General features: G+C 35.1%; 1 long non-coding RNA gene across 1 annotated transcript in view; it reads right to left on the bottom strand.

The window, feature by feature from the left end:
* Positions 1-22700, bottom strand: part of LOC141580104 (uncharacterized) — a 555778-nt gene that overhangs the window by 500776 nt on the left and 32302 nt on the right. The window lies entirely within an intron of this gene.

The following is a 22700-nucleotide window of genomic DNA, read 5'->3' as shown; positions in this document are numbered from 1 at the left end:
TATCATCTTTATATACTGCCTGGTTCTGAATTCAGCTTTCATATCTTTAAGCAAATTGTCTACAAAATCTCATCCAGCTCACACACCAATTTGTGTGGCTCCTCTCCACCCGACCCCCACACTCCAGCATAATGAATGATTCTGTTCACTATTTTATAAGTGGGAAGGATGGGGGCATGGTAGGCGGGAGCAGAGGAGTTCATTAGAGAAGATGCCAGAGAAGGCTAGAGAAAGAAGAGGCAGGAGAGGTGGGCATGGTAGTTGGGGGTGATATTTACATTTTGAAAATATCACAAGCTGGAAAAAAATCAATTTTTAATTTGCATGTATGAAACTCGAAATAAAACTATAATTAAACTCTTAAGTTTTCCTCCTTTAATTATATAATACTTTTTAGCCTTTGTGATATGAAATCTTAGAAAATGCCAACTATTGAATGAAAAAAATTAAAACAAAGTTAATCTGATGTTTCTTTAGTATTTTAAATAGTATAGATTAGTATTTTTGGGGAAGGTTAAAAATAAAATGAATAAATAGGTTAATATTAGATTTTAATCTACTTTACTTTTGCAAACTGGCATATATAAGATGATAATCTCTCTGGTCTGTTGATATTCAGAATTCTCCATAGCACAATTACCCTATGAGGCTTATCAATCTTTTGGTTTTGTGATGGTAAAGATCCAAATGATCACCTAACAGTCTGGTGGTCCACTTTGATTTTTATGCCAGTTAATTATCATGAATATTCACAAATATTATTTGGATCAAAATAAAAAAGTAAGACCTATATCTGTGTAGTGTAAATAATTTAGTCTATTTCTAGGATTTTTAAATGGTGAAAATTCTTATCATAAGGAACTGCTACCAGGCCACTGGAGCCAGCCACAACTTTCCCCCATGTGGGGAGAAGGGTCTTCTAGACCCATCTAGAGTGTGAATAACCTTGGATTCAGCAAACCTGGGTCTGTGCAAAACACATGATGACAGAGGCTTCCTCAAACTGTTGTGTGTGGGTATCCTTAGAAATTCCTCTCCCCTTTTTCTCTTGATGAAATTAATTTGAATTATTTCTTCCCAGGTCCCGAATAAATCTCTGCTGGAAAGATTATAAATCAGCGTGACCCTTACATCTGGCCATGGCAGAAAATCTGACCCTCCAGTCCTGTCGACTGAAAAATTTGCTCAGGTGAAGATCACAAAAAGTAGTTTTCAGCAAGAATAAATATTATTCCTAGATTTTATTATTTTTTGAATAGTTTAGCCTAATAATTTATGAGGCAAAAATTTAAAAGTTTATTTTAACTAGAGATAGCATATGTTTAAGTGTGTTAATAACTATATTAAAATATGTCTTTAGAATGAAACCATACAAAGAATGTTCCCAAATACTCTAATTCTCCATCTTCTACATCTATTATAAGCCTTCGCTTCCCTGGTTAAATTTAGGTAAGATTATGTGCCATTATATTTGACTAATAAAATATGAGTGAAAGTAACATGTGACTTCTAGAAATGGGCATTTAATTACCAGAGGGACAATACTTTGTTCTTGCTGAAATTATTTTGGAAGCCTTTGAAAAAGAATTTTTCATCAGCCTGGTCCTTAAGTATCTTAGAAAGCAGGTTCCCTGTTGATCCATATTGAATATGCAACATGAGAAAGAAATAGAAAAGGCAGGGACCAAAGACAGGGACCATTTATTTGCAATAGGTCTTTACTTCTGTCCAGAGGACAGTCTCTGATCTGAAGACCCAGAGTTTACCCTGTAACAAATATAGGCGTATATTTCTCATCATGATTTGAATAGGATAGCCAGCTAGACAACTCAAAACAAACAGATTGCTGCTGAGAAGATATTCAGACTGGGAGATAAAGGACTGATGAAAGGATTTCAGTAACCAATCCCCTCGTGAGTTATCTTCCTCACTGTAAGTCAATTGTAAACAAATCTCTTGCCAGTTAACATTAGTCATCAGCTCCTGGTAGCTTCTGAATACAAAGAAAATATCAAGATTCTGGGACTGCAGATCTCAAGATCACACCGAGTAATCTTAGCCTGTGATCTCAACACTTTCAAACCACACATACCAGATAATATTACAACGCAAATGTTAATAAAATCATTATTACTTTCCTATTAGTAAAAGTAAAACAATCCAACCTAACAAAGCCTACACACCTACTCTAATTTTATTTAGTACTGTTTTACATTATTTTATATGAAAAGAATTCTAATAGGTCATATAGAGGTATATTGATTGTTAATAAGGTTATCAGAACAAAAAATTAAAACAATTTTATTCAGGATGAACATAAGCTAAATCTTAATAACAGAATTCAATGGCCAATGTGGTCTTTGAAGGTTTACAGGTGAAATAAAGTTCAGATGTAAAATGGTTTACAAGTGAAAAGAAATTCTATAAAACATCCAATCTAATAAAAGCATACAAAAGTGCTGCTCATTTTGTTCTCAGTTTCATAAAGTTCAATTAGGTTGTCAAAATTAAAATGAGGTTTCACACAATCCAAATTTCCTCCTTTCAAGGTAGCATTCGAGATTTCTTTTTCTTTTGAATTTTATAATTTGTTGCTCGAGAAAAGAGTACAGATGAGAGCTGCATTAGAACATTCAAAGAATGTTCATATAGTCAGAGTTAAAAATATGCTTAGCTATTCATATACACAGATGTTTAAGAGATGAATTACATGTTCTGCCTTCAAACTTAGAAATAAAAATTAAGACTAAAAAAAGAGAAAAGAAAGAAAAAAGCTGTATTATCTAATTTACCAATACTTTTTGCTTGTTCTGATATTTTTTTCCCTTTTTTGCTAGTCATAACAATCAAGTTCTAAAGTCTTTTTCTTATTAAATTAGATAAGTGAGTTTCACTCAATTTGAGAGACAGACTTGAAACTTACATTAGCTTCAGGCTAATTTGTTAAATGACTATGGCCATACTGAAAGCTGTAATATATCCCCAGTCTATAACTATGGCTATAGTCGATGACTGTGGACTATGGATGTCATTTAGGCTTTGTTCAGCTTGTCATTTTAACCTTTGAAAATATTCCTATCAGAAACTAAAGGTGAAACTTAAAATGAGTTTTTGAACAAAGCCCACTCTTTAAACATGAGTCATTCCTCCAATGCCAGCTGTCAATTAATTGTACTGTAACATTACTGACAGACTTATAACATGTCCATTGGTCATATCATTACAGAAAGTTTATTTGTTTAGCTACTTTTTAAATTTGATCTGAGTTTAGGTTAATGTACATTTTTGTGTTGGATTTCAGTTTCATCTTTTTTCTTTAGTTTTGTCTTTTTTCAAATTCTGTCTCATGTGATGTTTTTTAAGTACATGGGGAAACATTTTGGTGAGTTTTATCAACTTCCTCACCTTTCTCTGATTTTAGCTCTCCTTTCTCATCTCTCTTTCCCTTTCCTTTCTTTCCTCTTCCCCACCACCCTTCTCCTCACATTTCTTTGCCTATTGCTCCTCATCTTACTCCTCCTCAACTGTTTCCCCATCCCTCTGTCACCGTTGTGCCAGATGTACAACTTGTGCTTCAGTGACAGCGTCAATAATTAAGAAAATGAAACAAGAAAACAGCTGATAGGAGCTCAGATGAGAGATCTGCAGATGAATAAACATGGTTTGTTTAGAATCTCATTTATAATGTGTAATAGCCAATATCCAGGAATAAATATAGCAAAGAGCCTTTATTTATGTATGTGTGTGGGAGTGTAATTATATGCACATGATGATATTTAGCTTGAAAATCATACAAATGAATATAAGTAGTTTTACACTTAATATTTTCCAGGGGAAAAAAATGATTTTGCTGCTAACTGAATGCTGTAATGTAGTTTCACATAAAATCCATAACTTGTGAGAAGGAAACATTAATATCAAATATAGGTACCATATATTTGTGCTAAACCAGGAGAAATCTCTGCTTTTTAGTTTTCTGTTTAAGTTTTATTCCCAGAGGAGAGAACTACTAAAGCTGTCAGCAGCTGCACAAACACTGCCCTCATTTCATTTAAAGATAGCCACACATCAAAAGAAGCCTTCCTGAGTACCCTGTGGTCTCATAAGAATGAAAAATCTGAGTTACTAATGCAAGATTTTAGATATTAAGTCCAATGATTTAGAATAATTGTTTTATTTTTATGTGTTTTGGTAAAAACTTTATTTGAAAATGTGCTAAAAGCACTGAATACAGTAACAAAATATGACTGTAGTACTGTATATAAATTAAAATATTAGTTAATAATTTTATTTCCGTCATGTAGTTTAGAGGAAAAGTCTTCTTCCCCCCAGGGAATTCATGCAAATGCTTGTAACAACACTAGCAACTGCTGATAGCAGCATATAGCCCATATATTATGGGGGGAAAAAAGAGTAGGGAGCAAAGGAGGAGCAACAAAACATGATTCTTGTGTATAGCTTATAATGCAACCAGATTCTTCTCTCAGCTTTTGACATTTTGCAACATGAGACTATATTTCAGCTTCCAAAATAGCAAACTTTGTTAACTATAAAACTAAAGTTATATAAACAAACAAGTTATCTTGCAGAGTTGTTTTTCCAGAGAATTAACATCATTCATTGATTCAAGCCATGTATCTACTATGTCGTAAAGGACACTGCAGTTAGTGCTAAGAAGCTTCAAGGAAGCCTAAGACAGTAGAGGAGAGGGAAAATCAATACAAAGATAATTATTACAAAAAGTGTTTCATTAAAGAACAGCAGCTGATCTCTTATCTACCATGATACAGAGGCCAGAAGATGGATGTGGAGTTGGGCAGACTTGATTTTGAATAGCTATTGCACTACCTGTGTGACCAGAGAAAAGTTATTTAAATTCATTTATAGAATGGAATAACATAACTTACCAATGTTCAGTAAGGATTAAATATCAAGCTACAAATATGTTTACTTAAAATATATATGCCAACCTGACATGGTGGTGCATACCTGTAGTCTCAGCTATTCAGAAGGCTGGGTGACAAGATCACTTGAGCCCAGGAGTTCTGAGCAGTATAGCAAAATCTTAAAAAAAAAAAAAAAAAAAAAGAAATGAAATATATGAAATATAAACTCTTCTGTACTGCCTATTCTATAATGGACATTCAACATGTGGTAGTTATCACTTGTGACTAAGGTGGTAATGAAATATTAAAAACATTAAAATTTAAAAATTAAAATCCATAATTAAAAAGTCAATAAAATTAACATCTATAGGTCTCACTCAGCATTGCTTTGACAATTTTTAAAAATCAAACACCACATGTTTTCACTCATAGATGGGTGTTGAAAAATGAGAACACATGGACAGAGGGAGGAGAGCACTGGGGGTCTGTTGGGGGGAAATAGGGGAGGGACAGCAGGGGATGGGGAGTTGGGGAGAGATAGCATGGGGAGAAAAGCCAGCTATAGGTGATGGGGAAGAAGGCAGCAAATCACACTGCCACGAGTGTATCTATGCAACAATCTTGCATATTCTTCACATGTACCCCAAAACCTAAAATGCAATAAAAAATTTAAAAAAATAAAAAACATAAAACAAGCTGATATTTATTGCTAACCTTAAAGTTTGGATAATTTGTTTGCAATGAATTAGATTTTGACAGTTTAGTACTCAAATTTGATAGCTTTACAGTGGAGACTACATATTCTGACAAAAACCGAACTCCTAAAATGGCACTACAAAAATAGTAATCATACATGTTCTCAATTGCATCACTCCAGCTGAATGACTTATTTTGTAGGAAAGGCTTTAATTCCTAACATGTTGCCTATGGCATGGAAAGACAATCCTAGGATCATTGTTATTATGGCAGTTGTTGGCATATACTGTAGACTGTGAGTAGGGAGAAAGCCAGCCAATATTATTAGCCTAGCAAGCAATAAAATAAAAGTTACTGTTTTCTTAAGGACAACATTTTATATTTCTAGCCAAATATCATGTGACTTAAATTATAAATTTAAATACATTATTTAAGCTGCCAATATTTACCAATTTTTATTTTATATATTTTGGTATAGCAAAAAGCTCTCATAAAATGAACCCATGCAAAGCCAGGCACGGTGGCTTACCCCTGTAATCTTAGCATTTTGGGAGGCCAAGCGGGCAGATCACCTCAGGTAAGGTCAGAAGTTTCAGACCAGCTCGGCCAACATGGTGAAACCGTGTCTCTCCTAAAAATACAAAAATTAGCCAGGCATGCTGGCTCATGCCTGTAAACCCAACTACTGAGACAAGAGGATCGCTTTAACCCAGGGGGCAGAGGTTTCAGTGAGCGACGATCACGCCACTGCACTCCAGCCTGGGAAATAGAGTAAGACCCCACCTCAAAAAAAACAAAAACAAAAACAAAAACAATATGATCTGTCATACCCAAAGGGGCACTAGATATAATATAAACAGAATATATGATGGGTGAAACAGACAGTAAATGGCATAAATGAGTTCAGGTGAAGACAGTTATAAGATGAAAAAACGATAATGAAAATTGTTATTTTCCTGATTCCCTTGCCAGTTATCTTTCTTTCTCCCAACTGGAGAGACTGGAGGGAAATATAAAGACAGGAGAAGAAAGAAGCATTATGGTTCAGGTTTCTTCAGTGTCCTCATGCAGCCCCGAGGGCAGGGCAAAGGGCTGGTAGCCTCCAGGCCAAAGGTCTTATCAGTCTCCTAACTTTTAGGACCACATATGTTCTTTTCTTTGCTCTTTTTGATCATCCAACACCTTTATAACAAATTCCTTCTAATTATTTCCTTCTGTTTAAAGTATTTGAATAATTCCTGACTTTCTAATATAATAGGTACAGTTGATAAATTTGTATATCATGCTGTTATCAACTTAGAGAATTTTTAAAACCAGGAAGGATAACCGGGAATGAGGAGTTTGTGCAAAATCAGATTCTAATGTCACATTCAAATTGTAGCAAACACATTTCAAAGAGTTCAGAAAGCAATAAAAGCTAACCTCAGTCTCTTGAAATAAATATAGTACAAAACCTCAGGTATTTCTCAAGGAGGAAATTATTATACTGACGTCGTGATTGTCAAGGTACAGCTTCTATAAAGGTAAAACCACGTGAAGCACAAACTACATACCTCAAGCTGGCACCAGCAAATAAAAAGAATGTTAAAAATAATAATATTGATAATAGGCCTGCTACCTAGAAACCTAAAGTACTTAACAAAGTGGGGTTTCTTAATAAAAACAACCATTAACAGTTTTTTCCAACCCTAACTTTAACTGTAGCCCTAAATCTCTTCTCTCTCTCTCTCTCTCTCTCTTTCTCTCTCTTTCTCTCTCTCTCTGTTAAACTAGGGAGAATAAAAATCTTTGGGATGGTTACTCCTATGTCCTCTTCATCTGTCTCTATGTTTGAGAGACTTAGAGGATGTAGGAGGTAGCTCTTTGAGTGACTGAGGCCAGCATATGGTTCATGATAGATATTAATTTTGTTGGTGAGGTCTTTGTAATTTTTTAGCTCCTCCTACATATCTTCTTCCACAAAACTCACACATAGTACAGAATGTTTAAAGAATTACTCCTTAATCATAACTTTATATCCATAACTTTATATCCTCAGTTCTGTGGGCTTCAAGAGAAGCTCACAAAATGCCACTTATCTAGAGCAAATGAAGGTTCTCTAAATCCACAAAGTGAACCTAAGCAAATTCATATTCTTTAAGCGCTCATCTCCATCCCCCATTCCTAACCATGATAAAAACTTGCTCTATTCATGGGGTTATCTTAGTGGTTTCTAAGTTTGGCATCAAGCCTAGAATTTACTATCTTCGTTTCACTTGTCTAAGGAAGATGATAGCCAGGGTGAAAGAAATCCAACTAAGAGCAAGCCACTTCTCAGCAGGCCTTCTCTCAGGTCTGATATGTGAGAACTGCTGTTTACTTGAGAGCCCTTGATAGCAAATTTTTGCCATGTCACTGAGACTGAAAAGATGTCTAGGAAAAAAAAAAATCTACGTTTGAAATGACAAATGGTTTAAAACATTTGTGTACATATAAAAACTACAGATCTGTAGTTAAATGCACATTATGAACGTTTACTTAAAAAATTATATCACTGTATTTTGCTTATTTGTCTTTGTTTGCTTTAGCAAACAATTTGAGATTATGTTTCTAGAGCAGCAGAAGTTATCTTTACCCAATCACTCCTTTAGGACACTTTTGTAAAAGAAAAAAAGGGCAAAGTTCTATCACTTTCATTGACTATAAATTATTTAAAGCTGCAAGCACTTACAAAAGTAGCTTATTATATTTAGTTCTGATATTTTTTAAAGTCAGTTTATTTGCTCATATATGACTCCATTGAGCTTAATGCTTGAGAAACAGGAAGAGATTTTTTTTTTTTTTTTTTTTTTTCAGATGGAGTCTTCCTCTGTTGCCCAGGCTGCAGTGTAGTGACGTGATGTCAGCTCACTGCAACCTCTGCCTCCCAGTTTCAAGTGATTCTCCTGCCTCAGCCTCCTGAGTAGCTGGGACTATAGGCTGTGCCACCACGCTCAGATAATTTTTTTTTTTGTATTTTCAGTAGAGATGGGGTTCACTGTTGCTAGCCAGGATTGTCTCGATTTCCTGACCTCATGATCTGCCCACCTCAACCTCCCAAAGTGCGTGAACCACTGCGCCTGGCAGGGAATTTTTTCAGTCGTTTCAAGAAAGCTTTACCATGGTAACATGCAGACTGATTTTTCATCTGATATAAAAATGAATTTTAATTTTCTATTTTATAAATAGAGTAGAAATATTTCTGGACTTGGCAAGACTGCTAATGAGAAGAAAACTTAAAATACTAATATAAGCCTTGCTTCAAACACATGTTAAGTATTTCATTCACTTATTGAAAATCTTTAACATCTCCAAAGTTTATGAGAGGTAGAAATGGAGTTGAAATGGATTTGATGATGTCTAGAAAAATTTGGCAGTCAGTATTTATCTTAGACATTTTAATTTGCTCAAATCTTTAAATTTATACAAGAAGAAATGCAAAGTAATTATCATTTGGAAAAGTTGCTACTCAAAATGTGGTCTGCTAGCTTTCTCATGGGAACTTATTAGAAAGGCATATACTGGGACTTACCTAAGTCTTAGGGAATCAGAATATCTCGGGGAGGCCCAGCAATGTGAGCTTTAACAAGTCCTATAGTTGACTCTGAAGTCCATTTAAGTCTGAGAAGTTCTCATCTAAATGTTGTTATTTCTCCGGAGTCACTTCTCAGTATTCAAATCTAATTCATTAAAGTGGAAGTTAGTCTTTTAGGATACTATCTGGTAAATCTTCTTACTCCTGTTATATGATAAATGGCATACAATTTATAATTGTAACAGCTTTTAAGAAAGTGATATGCCATGGCTTATGTTATCTACAATGGGCATATAAGAACGCTGTGGAATTTCACTGGACCAAAAGCAAAAGAAAGATAGACATTGTGCTGCTCTATTACCCTGTATGATATCAAGTTAAGCCTAAAACTGACTCCTTACATGTTTTAAGTTCAGCCCGAAGGTTTCTCTGTAAATAGTAAACTATATAAAACTGTAACCTAATGAAAGTGTAAATGGACTGTAATCTACTCTTGCGTCAATCATCGAGTTATGGCCAAAGTGGGCCAACTGTTTAAACCATGTTCAAATAAGGCAGATGCTGAGCTGTAATCAATCCTCCTGTTTCTGTGCCTCACTTCTGTTTTCCGTACCTCACTTTCCTTTTTCCATCTATAAATCTTCTTCAACCATGTGGCTGCACTAGAGTCCCTCTGAACCTACTCTGGCTTGGGAGGCTGCTCAATTCACGAATGTTCTTTGTTCAATCAAACTCTGTTTAATTTGGCAAAGATTTTTATTTTGACACCAGGAAAGACTTACAATTCAAAGAATCTCAAATACACATGGATGTGTCTAAGTCCTCTCTATCCTTGAGCAATAGATCTTGAGCTTCATAAAATCTCAAGGATTTCATGTCATGGAGATAATAGTTTTTACAGTAACTCTAAAAGTAACATGAAATCAATTGAATCAATATTTGAAGATTTAAAAAGGTCCATGCTTTTTATAATCTAATAAATATTGAAGTTTTTATATTGGTGACGATGTGATCCAAAACAAACAAATTCATATTTGATTATACTCTCTGACATTTAAATTGATTCAGAAAACTAAAGTAGATGGTTTAATGTGCATTATGCCTTTAGATTGATCTTTTAAGTTGTTTGGATGTTAATCATGAAGACAGTAGAGGAAGCACTAGATTTCTAGGAAAAACAAAGCTCTGGAATAATATCAAGTTAGAAATGTCATACGTCTGTTGATTCCAAAGTAATTCTGTTGAAGTAATTTATAATGACTAGTCAACTAATTTAATTTAAAATAATCATCGAGCCAGTCATAATGTTTTCAAATTATAATAGAGCATTTATTAATTTAGTACATGGTTATATAGCAAAAATAATGCATTGCTGTTTAAATTCCTAATTTAATAATGAAACTACCCAATAAATTGCAGATCGTGTCATTTCATCAATAATTAGGAATATAAAACATCCTCAAGAGTAACTTACTTTAATTATATTTGCCTAATGTTTATATTTAAGCCCTGTTCTATCTTATATGCTCATATATTCAAGATTATTCCTGAAATTGAATTTCAAAGGTCATGAAGCTGTTTCACAGATCAACATTCATTACTTTTTCTCACAGTAGAGGTGAATGACAAATTTTAATAAAAATGATTGAGTATTTTAAAATATGTTACTGGGTAGGGAAAATATGTATGACATTGATTTTTCTGTATTTCAACTAATTTTTCTACACCAAATAATGGTATAATATTTATGAATAGGGTATACGTATTTTAAAACAGTCATGGTCTCTCATGCCAGGAAGCACTCCCGTGCCTATTTGGTCTTTTTCAGTTTAAATTACCCAGTAGCAATTTTTGTGAATTTTGAGCAGATTTGAAGAGAGGCTAAATGGAGCCCAAAACACAGGGTGACTCACAGTTACTCAAGCTATCACTGTCTTAAAGCCAAGGCCAGTTTTGTCCCTTTTGTCAGGGACAATGCATTACCCAAGGGTGTTAAGTTGGATGACAGTTTCCAGCACTGTGTAAAGATTTACTTAAGTAATTATATGTAATACTGCCTTACTGTGCATTGATACATGACCTAGCTTTGTAAAGTAGATGCTGGTGTTTTATTTGGCACTTAAAATGGTACAAAATAGAAGTACTAGACAGAAGTAAAGAATGGACAGAAGTGCTAGAGGCTTTGAAATCAAATGAAACTTGGTTTAGATTCCTGATTCAGAACTTTGTTAGTTGTCACCCTTTGGCCAGTTTAAGCTTCTGAGATTTCAAGCTCATGAGATTTAAGATGGAATGTCAACCAGACACGGCATCTCACACCCGTAATCCCAGCACTTTGGGAGGCTGAGGCGGGTAGATTCCCTGGGGTCAGGAGTTAGAGACCAGTCTGACCAACAGGGTGAAACCCTGCTTCTAATAAAAAAACATAAAAGTTAGCCAGACATGGTGGCATGTGCCTATAATCCCAGATACTCAGACTGAGTCAGGGAACTGCTTGAACCAGGGAGGTGGAGGTTGCAGTGAGCCAAGATCACACCACTGCACTCCAGCCTGGGCAACAGAGGAGACTCCTGTCTCAAAAAAACTAAAAAAAATTAGATGGAATGTTGTACAGATTCAGTTAGGCAGTTTATGTAAATTCTTAGTAAAATGCCTAGTATAAATTATATTATATTTATTACTGTTCCTAATTTTAAAAGCATAATGCCATAAGCTCAGCAGAGATAACTTTAATGCCTTTTTTTTTTTTAAACAGAGTCTCACTCTATGTCCAAGGCTGGAGTGCAGTGCTGCAATCTCAGCTCACTGCAACAATGCCTCCTGGGTTTGAGTGATTCTCCTGCCTCAGCCTCCTGAGTAGCTGGGATTACAGGTGCGTACCACCCAGACCTGGCTAATTTTCTGTATTTTTAGTAGAGATGGACCATGCTGGCCAGGATGGTCTCGAACTCCTGACCTCATGCTCTACCCCGCTCAGTTTCTCAAAGTGCTGGGATTACAGATGTGAGCCACTGCACCGGGTCTAATGCCTTCTTAATTATGTCTTTAGTATTGTGTATTTCTCAGAGGAGTAGAGACATAGTAAGATCCCCATCATTCAATTCCCTTACGTATTCCCAACTAGGTCTAGAGTGAGGCAAGGATATCCAAGCTCATGACTTTATTACTTCTAAATGTTTAGACCATTCACTTGCCCATTCAACCATTTATTAATAATCACAACATGTCACTTGCTGCACAAGCCTCTGCATATGCAAAGATTGAGGATGACTTCAGTAAAGTCCCTATCAAGTGCTCAGACATGCAGTCAAGATGTTTTATTATTAATTGTCCCATCCCATATGTCTGGATTATACCAATTGAACAGTAGGTACATGACTCTATACCTATTGAAACTATTGTCTTCTAGACATGAATATTGCTTTCTAATATTTATAAGCCAGTTGATCAAATCTTATATGCCATTGTGAAGACCAAATAACAAATGCATAGTATTCATACCTATGCCTTATTATTTCTTCATGAGATGCCAAAGAGTAAACATTTATCTTTTAATGCAAACATTAGTCCAAAAGAATGAAAAATGAATCTATAAGCCATAGCAATTCAGAGTAGAACAATTTGTAATTTCTAAAATAGTGTTTATAATAACCATTTAAAGGACAGAAGCTCTTTGGAAAAACAACAATGCCTCTATATAAAAGAAAATTATAAAAACAAAAATGTTCATTTTCATTTGCTTTAATAATGAATTTGAAAACTACTGGCAAATAAAAACTGGCACAATTTTCTTTGTGCACAGAAGTACACAATGTCTCTGAAACCACAGATGTTTACAGGGCTAGGTTTCTTGGCACATATTTTGTTGAAACATGTCAAATAGGTGTTTTTAAAAATGTGTTCCATTCTATATCCAGTCAGGAGCCATATATGGTATAGCTTAGGTTTAAAAGCAAATGTCATAATAAGCTAGAACATTGTTTATATTTTTCTGCCTTGTAACTCTCCTGTAGTCAACACTGTCAAGAACTCTCTCCTTTCTTACCATGAGAGTTGGGAGTAATAAGAGCAGCCCAGTGCCCAGAATATTGTGTCAGTTATTTGTAAGTTTTACCCTTATAACACAAGCATGCTTTAGGAAAGAAGGGTTAAACATTGCAAAATGATTTCTAGTCACTTTATGCTTCTGGGGACGGAGGGGAGAAAGGGAAAAGGTGTGTGAAAACATTGGACAGAGCTGATAGGCAACGTCAATGAGAAGGTCATGAAGGTGGTGACCTGTTTTCACTTTCTCCGCCAACCCTAAACCCATGACCATGTTTGGCCACTGCAGATGGTGTGATCAAGGGCTCTCATTCTGCAAACTGGCCTACAGAATAAGGCAGCAGCACTGTTAATGGAGATTACTATGTTTGTCTTCTTGGAAGTTGAATTAGAGGTCATGATTTAAAGCAACAGTAAGAAATCAGTGGTTGCAAAGCTACTTGGGCATATGGCCACACCGCTAAGAACGCATCGAGAGTTCACGCAAAGAAATGGCCACCATGCCTTTCTTCTTTCCATCTTTTTCTTTTTTCAGTTTATATTCATTTTTCTTATCTATGCACTCTTCTGCTTTATTTTCCCTATTGTTTCTTCTTTTTGTTGACATTACTTGTTGATTTATTTATCCATTTATTTAATATTTTCATAATAAAAATACACTTAATTCTTAAGCTTATTTTGTTTAATCAGCTATAAATATCTAATATTACATATCAATAATTTACATTTGAATTCATGATTTTTGTAAATTTAGTTGCATTCCATGTGTAAGTCCTACTTGAATTGATAATAGGCTATTCAAAGATAAAGACTTTGGTAGATTTTAATTTAATTTATAAAAACTTGAAAACCTGAACAATGCTAATATTCAATCAAGCAAGGATGTAAAATATTTGCTCTCTTTGAAGTATCTCAAAGAGTTGTTAAGGTAGCATTCAATGACTTACCAACAATCTTTTATGATACCTTCTTTACAAGGTATTGATGGGGATGTGGTGAGGCACAAGAGAGTATATCTTGCTATGGTAGATATTTAGAGCTCATCAGTCCTAGTTTTGACTTAACAAGTGATCACGGGCAATTTACTCACCTTCTCCAACAAGTTTTTTTATGAATAGATTGTATTCATTAAAAACTTACGTGTAATTCATACCAGGTTTGTGGGACCATATAAAACAATGCATATAAAAGAGTTTAGAAACTGTAACATAAAACAAATTATTGATGCACTATTTTTCTGTTATTAGAAAAACTCATTTGGCAGGGGGCAGTATCTCACGCCTGTAATCCCAGCACTTTGGGAGGCAGGGGGATCATGAAATCAAGGAGTTTCAGACCAGCCTGGCTGATATGGTGAAACCCCATCTCTAATAATAATACAAAAATTAGTCGAACATGGTGGCACATGCCTGTAGTCCCAGCTACTCTGGAGGCTGAGGCACAAGAATTGCTTGAACCCAGTAGGTGGAGGTTGCAGTCAGCCAAGATTGCACCACTGCACTCCAACCTGGGCTACAGAATCAGACTCTGTCACACACACAAAAAAAAGATCAGTGTTTTTGCTCCTGTTTCCAGAGTTCTTACTCTTCCTCTGTCTTGCTGCTCCAAGCTCTGCACAAACACATACTTTTAGTATATACATGCATAATATGCACACACATGCTCACACATGCCATATGTTTCAATCACCAAACCATATACTGATTAACTATCATCAACTCCTCCAGTCTCTCTCTCTTTCCTGGACATGTCTGTTTGCTGATATCATCCCTTTGCCTCTAATTCCTTCCCTAGATAACCACAGCACAATCCAAAATCACAAATCAGCTTCTTTCACTTCCCTTCTTCAAATCCTTTCTCGACACCCCATCACACTGAGGGTAAACTTCAAAGATCTTATTAATCATAAGGCAGACAGGTCTCTTCTGATGAGACCATCAGTTATCATTTCAGCATGACTGCAGCATGGACTCCATTCCAGCCACTGGAAACATCCCAGGCTACATCATCCTGTGGTGTTCTCTTTGTCCAGAATGCCATTTCTTTCTTGTTCTTCTAATGGACATCACTTCACTCTTAAAGATTCATTACATTACTGACCTCCTCTGTGATGTTGCCTACCAGACTTCTGAAAATTATGTCCTTTTCCCCCTGGGTTTCCAAAGCATTATGTTCATATCACCACTCTCTTCATTTTCAAATTGCATTGACAATTCTGAATAATGCTTGCCTTCTTACTAATAATCACACATTTCATAGTGCCTGGTTAGAGTAGTTGTTCCTTAGATAATGATGAGGATACATTTAAGTTGCAATCTTAATCGCTGCGTTAAAAATCACAAGATATTTAGTATGAGACCATCCAAAGACTTTCTGGTAAAATAGCACTGATCCCAAGTTTAATTACCTTCCTCAAAAAAAGTAAGGAAAATAACAACATCACTGGCTGCTCAAAGTGCAGTTAATATTGATAAGTCCTGTTGGCTACCACCTGAATTTTTTAAAAAGACAGACTTTCACATGATTTTTTTTTTTTTTTTTGACACAGAATTTTGCCATCACCTAGGCTGCAGTGCAATAGCATGATCTCCACTCATTGCAACCTCTGCCTCCCAGGTTCAAATGATTCTCCTGCCTTACCCTGCCGAGTAGCTGGGATTACAGATGCCTACCACCACGAACAGCTAATTTTTCTATTTTCAGTACCGATGGGGTTTCGCCACATAGGCCAGGCTGGTCTCTAACTCTTGACCTCGTGATCTGCCTCGGCCTCCCAAAGTGCTGGGATTACAGGCATGAGTCACTGTGCCCGGCTGACTTTCACATGATTTTTTATTGTACACTAGGTATGGCTGAGATCTTGAAAATGAGGGCACATATGTTTTTATTTTTTTCTAACTTCTATATCCTATAAAAGGTCAAAATACAAACTTCAGACATACTTATCTTTCTGGTCTGAGGCTCTTGTGTGCATAAATGCTTTTGCTGATTCATCCTCTGTCAACTCTAGTATGAACCTCTGTCTCTTCATTGTTTTATATACTCCCACATAAATACATAGGCACTCATTAAGCATCTTATGAGTTTATTCAACTTTACAAATTTTGTGGATTGTGGCAAAGGGTCATGTGTTTCTACTCATTTAAGAAACATTTATTGATGACTTGTCCCATCTGTGCCTGGCTTTGTGCACATCTGACAGACTTTGTCCCTGCCTCTCACTTCCTAAAACTAACCGTTTTAGAACAAATTCCACTCTGAGTCTCTCAGGGAGCACTTTACAGTTGATTTTCAGACTTAAGCATGGCTTTGCTCTCTCTTTCTTCATTCCAAGTACATTTCAAAGTATACCTTCTAAACAAATGGCAATTCTAGTGAAAAATACTCATTTTTTGCCTCATGATATTGCTGTAACCTTTGGAGAAGATAAAAATCAGAAGACATCAGAATATGAAATTCTATAAAGAGAAGGAAATAAGACAATCATAATTAAGAGGAGAAAGCAGAACAGCAGTAAAACAACTCTGAAGATTCTAGGAGTGCATGAAGAATATTTTTCAACAAGGGTTTTTCATAGGCAGGCAGATTTATATTAGGGTCTCTTGCTGGGAACTAAATGTTTAAAATATCCGCTTTGATCCAAGGCAAAGTCTTCCCACTATAAAGAATCCTGCTTTTTTAATGCATTAACAGAGAGACAGTGAAAACTCAATAAATGTGTACTGAACTATATTGAATCAGATTATGAAGATATAAGGTATAGGAGAATCCGGCCTTAACTTAATTATTCCTGGTGAGAAGTTTGGTCTTAAATCCCTATATACGTCCCTTCCCTGCTGTGCTACAATGGAGTGTACAGGAACCACGGTTTCCCACTCTTCCCTCTTCGATAATATCCACAGAAGAGAAAGGCCTAAGAGACCCACACTTCACCTTTTTTTTTTTCTGTTAGCCCCACCCTGATCCTGCTGAATGTATAATAGTAGGCAGAACTTTCCAAAGATAAAAACCATTTAAATCTTACCCTATTGGTCCAGAGGGACCTGAGGGGAAAAAAAAAATAAACAGAAATATAAATGTACTAGTCTTTCTTCACCAAAACCTTTATCAGCAGAGTAACCCTATTTAACCCTAGAGCCTTATATCATGTTTAAGAGGTGTGATTAGAGAAAAACAAACAAACAAAAAACCAAACAAACATAAAAGTATTTATCTTCACCTATAGTACACTAAAAAATGAAATAACCAAAAAAACTGTTGATTAATTTCATTATTTGACATGTTAAAGTTTTTTTCTTTGAAAACAGATCTGCTAAATAGCTTGCTTTCCTCAAAATATAGTTACTATAAACAGTCCTATAGTAAGGGTTATTTACATGATAAAGTCTTGAAATTCACAGATACAATCCTCACATTTGGGAATATGTTGTAAGTGCCCAATAGTTCATAAGTATAATAATCTGTGATTGCTGAGGCGTAAATTACAACCTTGTGGAAAACCTCTCCTTGAGTGAGTGGCTGACACCGTAATGTCCGAATACAATGAGGCTTTGTATAAGACTTTGCACATCAATGGGGATATAGAACTTATCTATATTTTTTAAAAGCTTTATAAAGGACTTTCATAGTATTCATATCAAGGGAGAGTAGCAGAATGCCCAGGTCCACCCTAGAGCCACACTTTCTGGGTGCACCTTATACTCCTACCATTTACTAAGTAACCACATGGCGTGAATTACATAACTCCTCTGAACCTCAGCTTCCTCAACTTTAAAATGAGAATAGCAGTAATATCCACTTCATGGGGTTGTTGTGAGGATTAGAAAAGACTGGAAGTAGCACATGGCAGGTAGTTACTGTTCCATAAATGGTAGGTATTATTATCACATAAAAGTCGACAATGAGAACTCAAAGGTTATAGATAGCCAATTATTTTCCACTATATTTTATTGGGAAAATGCTTTTCTATACTGGTGCTTAGAAATACTGGATTTCAGAAGTCTTGGGATATTCTCCTCATGAATCTCAAGGGTCTACTCGGTAGTTCCATATTGTATGTGACTTCAGGACTCTAGGATGAGAGAGTGAGTCCTGCTGCTATGATGTTTACACCCTTTGTTAAAATAGTAGTAAAATAAATGCGTTTTTATTTCTCAGATCAAAGATACGACAAAGATTAGAAGAGTAATAATGTTTGGGCTTTACTTAACTAAAAAAGAAACACAATAAAAAAGGACAGGGTAATTGTTGGCAGCCTGGTTTCATCTGCTAGTTTTTACTTTCTAAATACTAAGAAAACCATTTCCTTTGTATATGCAATTGATAAACTAAAAGAAAAATACTGAGAGCTTATAAATATGTTAGAATATTTTTTCACTAATAGAATTGTTCCAAAGTGATACAGAACACTTCCAAACTGATTATTGAATAGAATAGATAATGAATTCTCATAGAGATAATCTAGTGTCAAATCCACTTAGAATCACAAGAGTTCCCAGTTACCAAAGATTTCCTATGAAGATTCAAGTAGGAATGAATTTTGATTAGTTTACATCCAGATGGGCCATCTCTGTTGATAGTATGTGATCTAACATCTTCTAGAATGGTCAACTTGGTAGACCCTCATAGTTTTTATGACTATAACTAATAATGACTAAAAGTTTTTACTTATCATTTTAAAATATGCTAATCACCATGCAAGACACTTCACTTGTACATTTTTTCTATGACTGAGGATAGTGGAAGTCTAAAGAGGTTTAGCAACTTGCCCAGAGTGACACAGCTAGTAACTTGTAGAGCCAGACAACGGGACTCCAGAACCCCTGCTCTCCCCAGAATGCGTACCTTAGGAGAACAAGTGCTTAGGGGAGCTTTCTGGTTGATCTGAAAGGAGAAACTGCCTTGAACTTGCGAACTTTTTCTTGGAACAGGCGGTCAATGGCTGCTAATGGGAACATGCTTTTCATTATTTGGACACTTAACCACAGTTAATACAAATACACCTTGGGATGGCAACAACATAGAACAGTATGATAATTAAAATGTGATTGTCACTTTTATATTTTTAAAACTTTATGTACATAATAAACAGTATTTTCCTTTTATTTCATTATGATGATTTATACAAGAAAAAAGTGGGGGCATTTTCTGTAAATAAATAAATAAATAAATAAGTGTACTGAATTGCCTAGAGTTGTTATTATGATTTCTAATAGATGCATTATTACAATGATTGGATTTTCTGAACATGGCAATGGCCAACTAAGAAGAGCTTCATATTTTTAAAATAGCTAACTTTTTTTACTGTTTATTCTGTGCTAGGCAATGAACTCAATAGGCTCTTTCATTGAATCACCATAACAGATTGAGAAGATAGACACCACAGACATGCCCATTTTAAATTTAAGGAAACTGTAACCCAGAGAGGATTAGGTACATATCCCATAGCTAGTAAGTGACAAAGCTGAGCTTTGAACTCCTCCTGTAAGTCTCTCACTAGAGCCAAGACTAATATTAATAAATAGGCATTCTGTAGAACTACCTCCAAAGAGTGTATGACATTTTGTCATCTTCAGAACAGCTTTCTATGAATTAATTCATCCCTTAGTCACAAGAGCTGCCCGATATACATAGAAGAAATTAAGAAACAGTTTCAGAGAGGCCAAGGATTTGCGGAAGATCACAAAGATTTTAAAGTAGTAACTAACACTCACACTCCTGACCAGATTTAATGTCTCTTTGTTCTACAGTTTTCTAATATACATGTTTCTTCCTTGGATGACAATAACTAAATGCTTGTATTTAGTACAAGTCTTAGGCTCTTGCTTTGATTTAGCTGTTGAATTACAGCCACACAAAGTACAGCTGCTGCTTCTCAGACACTTCAGCACTTTTTGACCTTGGCAATCTAATTCACGCAGAGGGAAAGTCAACCACAAATGTTTATCCATCTGCCCAGTTATTCTCCATTCCCTCCCAGCTCTGACTCCCTGTACAATCAGGATTTCCCTATGGACCTCACATGTGTCTTGCCTGAGTACAAGTCCCACATTCAGAATTTAAATTAGGGTCTGTTGAAGACTGTTGATCTTCTCTGTTTTTTTTTTTTTTTTTTTTCTCTTCTTATAATAAAAGCATAATAATCTAATGTCCTCTCCCATTTTATTATGGTTGCTATGTATTTGCAAACTTCCACGTTCTCCAATTTTTCTCTATACTTTTAGCACTTTGAGATTATTTAGCAGAAACAATTTTATTCTTATGCCACTCAACAAGAAAATTTTCTCAAAAGTCTTTATTTATTAAATTCATTATTAATCACGATTGACATTGCCTTCTGCTGTTTTAAAATCCCTCCAAATTACCTCAGAATAAGCTCTTCCATTTTTAGTTTTATCATTTTCATTTAATGACATGTTGCAGTAAAATATTTAGCTTCTACAAAAAGAATGTAAGCAGAGGAAGGCACACTTTCAGCTGAGTCCTACACTGAGCAATGACGTAAGTAATTCAGTGCCACTGATGATGTCACAAGACCACAACCGTTCAATGGCATGAGAATGTGTCAACATCCAATATATGTTTTTAAAAATATTTTATCTCTATCAATATTTATGTACATATAAGCTCTAAGACTGCTAGTATTGCCCTTCATAATTCACACTGATTGTTATTTCAATCAGCCAAAGAGGTGCCTCAGAAACAATAGATGATACTATTTTTACCATATTTAAAAAATAAACTGTTAGGTTAACAGAGTAGTTACTCTAAATAATGAGAGTGCCAGAAATAGCACTTCATTATACTGATTGCATTATATATAAATTCCAATGCAGGACGATTTCTAAATATACAGAGGCTTGGGGAAGGAGTGTCTGTTTAAATTTCTTTTAAAAATCATTGCTGAGAATTAGTAGAAAGATGGAACTGAGCATGGATTGGGAATATTTACATTCTGAATCTAAATCTGAAAGGGAGCTACAGATTGTTTTGCTTATTATAGAGCCAAACTGAGAGGGCCAGCTATCTGCAGCAGTGGCCAAAGAATTGTGGAACAAGTTTGGTCAGACCATCTTCAGAGTCCAAACCTGTGGTAAAATCTGTCCTAACCCAGTCCAGCTAAGGGCTTCTGAGCCAAAGAAATGTCTCTGTCTCACAAGCCCTTAGGCTAATAGGCTTAACATATAGAAATAGTATAAAGAGAATACTGAAATTACCTGTAATCTACTCAGTGATGACCACTGACATAAGTTAACATTTTAGTGTATTTTAAAATTGTGACTATAAAATTTAAACGAGTGTCAATTGATAAAATATTTTAGACACTAATTTTTCAGTAAACATCAATATCTTTCAAAATGGGGCAAAAATTACATTTCTAGATATTTATCTTTAAGAACTCATCAGAAATCCCCAGAAAGATTGTGTATGCATAAAGACTGTAAATGCTCAGTGATATACAATACAGGTGTGTGTATGTTTACATATTTTTGCATATACACAAAAATATATTTTTCAGTTATAAAAACTTTTACTTAAATTTTAAGTCATAATTCTATATGATTTAAATGACTACGTAATACTCTATATGTAGACATGCTATAACTTATTTAACTGGTCTTCTGCGACTGGACCTTATTTCTGCTTTACTTCATAAATAACAATGTAAAATATTTTTCTTGTGCATACCCCTGTGTGTGAGTCTCTAATTCCACATTTTGGATAAAATTTTATACAAGCATTGCTGGCTAAGTACATGTCGAAGGCAACTTACATTTCTACTACCAGTATATAAGAAAGCCATTTCCTTCACACTGAGGATAGCACCATAAAAATAAACAGTAGCACAAGGTGTACTAAAGATGAACAGATATGACATAGTGCAGTTTAAATCTTCGTTTCTTTAAATCTTTCCTGACGCATTATTATTTGAATTTTTGCCCTCCTTATGTTTGTTGATCACTTGCATGCCTCCCCTTTTATTGCTTAGGAAATTGCCATTCATGTTCCTTGTCAAGTTTTCCCACGTGCTTTGAATTTTTTTGGTTTTATATTCCTGGAAATTCAATGTGTATCAGTAATTTTGACGCTATGTAACATTTTCAGAAGTCTGATACTTATGTTTTTTATTTTTATAAACAAACACTTCTTCATAAAATACAGTCATTAAAGCCACATCCTGGGATGTATGTGGTTCAATTTGTAAAGCATTTTTCTACCAACTTGTTATGTTTAATAAAGAAAGTAATTATTGGTTTCCTCAGAAGAGGAGTTTTTTACTTTCATAGCATGTCTTGGCATTGCATTCTTTCTTTTCTTGTTTTCCTCAAGCCTTATCAATCCACATCACTCACAGCTAACACATTTCATCAGAAGGCATATTATCAGAAAATCAATAAAGAAGACAGAAGGTGACATAATGTTTTACTCAGTTTGGGTTGCTATAACAGAATAATTTAGATTGAGTGGCTTATAAACATAGAAGTTTAATTCTCACAGTTCTAGAGGCTGGGAAGTCCAAT

The sequence above is a fragment of the Saimiri boliviensis genome, chromosome 10 (assembly GCF_048565385.1).
Source record: "Saimiri boliviensis isolate mSaiBol1 chromosome 10, mSaiBol1.pri, whole genome shotgun sequence".
NCBI classification, from domain to species: domain Eukaryota; kingdom Metazoa; phylum Chordata; class Mammalia; order Primates; family Cebidae; genus Saimiri; species Saimiri boliviensis.
Note: the sequence above shows the minus strand (reverse complement) of the source record. Positions and strands in the feature narration are given on the sequence as shown.